General features: G+C 41.1%; 1 pseudogene; it reads right to left on the bottom strand.

The window, feature by feature from the left end:
• Nucleotides 1-1,230: 1,230 nt before the first annotated feature.
• Nucleotides 1,231-2,632, bottom strand: LOC143861958 (senescence-specific cysteine protease SAG39-like; annotated as a pseudogene).
• Nucleotides 2,633-4,720: the final 2,088 nt, after the last annotated feature.

Raw genomic sequence — 4,720 nt, forward strand, 5'->3', positions numbered from 1 at the left:
CCGGGAAGTCCAATTCATTGAGCCAGAATCTGGTAAGGTTCGGGTTGAGTCCAATTCATTTTTTTATTAGCAAAAGCTCAACATGACCCAGGAACCCAAATTGCACCCCTAGGACAAGATCTCGCTCAGGAGTTTTTTATACAGTGAATGGCCGCGAAAGGTACCTTTACAGAAAAGAGTATGACGGGGCCTACGTAAAGGAAAATCATATATTTACCCCATTTTTTTTACTTGGGTCCCTATGAGGGAATCATCCATTTTTTAGGTCCCACCATTGATAGGGCATGCCCCAAAAATGAGGGCCATAGGATGATCCTAAACCCTTTTAATTTTTATAATTTTTTGGCTCCCCATTTAAGAGCAGGACCTGTCTTTGGAGATTCAAACCGTGTTCATCTGTTAAGAACAGTGTTGTGTGTCCGCACAAGTTATTGGATGATCTAGACCGTTAATATAATGGGCTATGACAAATAAGCCAACCCATCTTCTCATCCTGTTAAAGATTCTAACCATGCCTAAGAAATGAATGTCTGGATCGTTGAATAAATGCAGAATACATATAAGATCTCTTCCTAGCCGTTGATTACTCAATCAGCCATAATGTACATAAAAAATGTTGGATTTTATTGGCACAAGGGAGTTTGTCTTTCCATTTCATTGGTGATCGATCATGGGAGAAAAAAAGCAAAAGTGCTGCACATGATTTTACCTTCTACTTGTTGGATGACACTGTTGAATTGGGCACGAGAGGTTATCAAAGGTTAAGGACAGCTGCATCATGTTGCAATTAGGGGCGTCCATGGACACAGACGGTCCGATGGATTTGGATCCAAAGATTAATGGATAGGATTTGGATCCAACTGTGTTTGTGCCTATTGGATCCTTATCCTAACGTTCTACTGACCCAAATGTACTCACGAAATCCAATGGAGAATCTTATATCCGAATAAGGGATGCTATTATACGAATAACTTGAGAGGTATAATTTAGCTTAAAAAATACACATTGCCCAAGTTCTTGCAAGTTGTTGGACATTTTGTCCCAAAGGAGGATTTGAACCGGATAAAGATAAACAACCTTATAGAATTACATGACAAAACTATCTGTAAGCGGGAAAGCCTCTTGGCAGGGAAAGTTTTACTATGAAATAGATAGCATATTCTGTCACAGGTGTATGACACCATAAAAGTGAAAGGAATAAATATAAACAAGGGATAGAAGCATAATCCATTACGCGGTTGGGTACGAGGCTTGCATGGCAATGCCACAGAGACCTTCCTTAGCGGCAACGTCCCTCTGCATCATTATGTATCCAGCTTCACCCCACCCATTGCCCCATGAATTCTTCACCAGCCAGTACTTGGTCCCATCCGCACTTGTTCCGTAACCCACAGCGGTAACACCATGGTCGAGATTGGTACCACAATCACCTGTGAAGACACCACTCGAGTAGAATTGGAAGGCATATCCACTAGCATCGATTGCAACAGAAATGGGTTGATTTGCCACAGCCTTCAATAGAGCCTTCTCACTGTTGGCTGGTACATCTACATAACCATTGATCTTTGCCGCATGGGTAGCGGCCTTTTTAGTGTTGCAAGTGCCATCAACTCCCTTATAAGGATAATTGGTTTCGGTTGTAAGGCCTTGGTTGTGTTGAATGAATTTGAAGGCATCGTCCATGAGACCACCCTCACACCCTTGATCCACGCCTTTAATATCACAATCAACTACCTCCTGTTCAGATAGAGAAATCAACTTATCAGTTGGGTAATTCCTTCCATAGCTGCAACTGCTGAGAATGCCCAACAACTTCCTATTTTCCACGTATCATTATAAGTAAGCAACCAATAGATAACAAAATCATGCGCTTTCTTTGTATTTTCACAAGTAGGAAACTACTAGATTGAAACCGTGACCCTTAAGTCAGATAACAAAGTATGAAACGAAGCTTACAGCATTGTCCTTGGTCCTTGATTGGTGTTACAGCACCTCTCTTTATCCAATCCATGCTAGAAGGCACCGCGCTGAAGTTCTCGTATGTGAAGGTTGATATTGTTTCGCATGACCTTGTTAAGGTGGGCCTAAATCCATTACGGGAGGCCATGAACTCTTCATCACTTTGGTCAGCAAATTCGTTTACACTTAGCTTGTAGGGTTTGTCCCCAACCTTGTTGAAAGATTCTATGAATTCGACATTGTCCTTGAATATCTTGAAACGTTGCTCTTTCTCCGTTGTGTCCTTGTACGAGCTGCGCCATGTGTTTAAAAACGCGGATTTGACGCGGAACGCGGCCAGGAAAAATCCTTGTCGACTCAACGCGGACGCGGCCAAGAATGCGGTTGACGAGGTTGACGCGGTCATAACTTGGGAGAGTCGAAGGAGTTTAATGACTATGTAGGGCAAAACGCGGAATGCGGATGTGGTGCAATGCGGAACGCGGCCAAGGCAAAAAGGAGTCGACTCGGGGGAGTTCCTTGTCGAGTCAAGGAGTTTTTGAACACTGCGGGCCATCCATTGCTCGTGCTTATCCGACATGGATGCCTCAGGGAGCGTGCGGGAGATGGCTTGAGAAGCCCAAACTCCTAGAACAAACAAAGCCACCAAGTAGCATTGGGAAGTTGAAGCCATGGAGTAAGGAGATTGTAGATGAGATAGATTATGTCAAGGTGTACGTTCTGAGTTTATATAGAGGGAGAGATTAGATGGGAAATGGTTCGTTACGTTTATTGTTATTGTGATGGTGAGAAGGACTTCGTACGTGCCCGGGCAAGTGTTCTGATCTGGATGGGGAGAGTAACAAGCTTTTTTATAGATAATCAACCACCCAATTTGGTTCCATGTTACTACTATCACATAGTCCACAGAGCCCAACTTCTATAGTTTTTAATGTTTTACATGTTCCCACAATTGTATTTCTTTACATAATTGTCTTCTATGGAGACTTTATTCAAGTTAATGTATTTATAACTAGAGGCTATTTGCCATAAACGCTTAAACCTAAAAACGTTTCATTTCTAACAGCGAAAAACAAACTCCTCGATGAAAACCGTTTATTTCTAATTCTAGAAAGAAAACATAGCTACCTCAGGACTTCTTTAGATACCTCTAAAATTTAAGTAAGAGAGAGAGAGAGAGAGAGTTTAATTAGGACTTCTTTAGATATCTCTAAAATTTATTTATATAAAATCTTATATGGAAATAATTTTGGAGTCAAATGCAATTATTTGCAAATAATGATTACAATATGGGATTTGCTAGCGTCCCTCGTAGAAGGCATTTCGCGGATGGTCTGTCGCATGTCAGACCAGCCACCTCATGAATGGAGACAACGCTGTTGTCTCCATTCATGAGGTGGCTGGTCTGACATGGGACGGACAAGCCGCAAAATGCCTTTTGGGATGGACGCTAGCAATTCCCTTACGATATATATAATGAGAAAACGGTTTCTACACATGTAGATAAGTTATCTCCACACTACCTTAAAATACAGTGGATGCCCACATTGTTTGGGTGATCCAAATCGTTCATTTGATTGGCTCTCACATAAATAAGGTGTCCACAAAAAATCAGCTCCATAGGATCATCCTAACTCTTCGAACCGTAGAGCAAAAAATGGACAGATTTGTGAAGGTTTATACACGTCCATTTTACCTCCACAAATCGTAGGGTTGGGATGATCCTATGGAGCTGATTTTTTATGGACACCCTATCTATGTGAGGGCCAATCAAATGAATGGTTTGGATCACCCAAACAATATGCCCTCCACTGTATTTTAAGGTAGTGTGTAGATAACTTATCCACACATGTGTGTAGAAACCGTTTTCTCATATATATATATATATATATATATATATATATATATATATATATATATAGAGAGAGAGAGAGAGAGAGAGAGAGAGAGAGAGAGAGAGAGAGAGAGAGAGAGAGAGAGAGAGAGAGAGAGAGAGAGAGAACATTTCCTACACACTTGTGTAGGTAAGTTACCTACACACTAGCTTAAAATACAGTGGGGGCCCACATTGTTTGGGTGATCCAAACCATTCATTTGAATGGTCCTCACATAGATAGGGTGTCCACAAAAAATCAGATCCATAGGATCATCCCAACCATTCCTAACTTATCCTGTTGTTTGATTTTTTTTTTCCTATAAATATGACCTTTTATTAAGGGCCGGAAGTGATAAATCTGCCCCCTTTAATTACTTGAGACACCCAGCAGCAGTGTATCAATGACTGCAGAGGGGCTGATGTACCTCACGTCGGAAGGATTCAATGGGGCTGATTGCCACGCACATTGCCCCGGTGTCCCAAGTAATAAAAAGGGCGGATATATAACTTCCCTTTATGGAATAAGAAACATATTACAAGTGCAATTCTGGGTCATGAATCATGATTGCCTCATACGCTGTAATCCTGTAGAAGCTCCTAATTTAGCTTCCACTTGATCAAGTTCATAAAACGCTGCACCGGTGCAGACTGCAAGTGTAGCTAAAAAAATAAAGTGGGGCTCACATATTTGAGAGATCTAAGCAATTCATTTGTTGGACCCTGCCGTAAATAAGCCATACCTTATTGTCTAATCGAAAATTTACAATCGGTAAATCAATGGTGAGCGTGAAATGTTTTGATCATTTTATTTTGGGAGGAATAGTCTCATCATATTGCAATGGGGAGAATGAAATTATCTGTCTTTGCAATGGTGGACCAATTCAA

The sequence above is a fragment of the Tasmannia lanceolata genome, unplaced genomic scaffold (assembly GCF_043159265.1).
Source record: "Tasmannia lanceolata isolate RefF3 unplaced genomic scaffold, GAP_Taslan_0.1 ptg000037l, whole genome shotgun sequence".
Taxonomy (NCBI): Eukaryota; Viridiplantae; Streptophyta; class Magnoliopsida; order Canellales; family Winteraceae; genus Tasmannia; species Tasmannia lanceolata.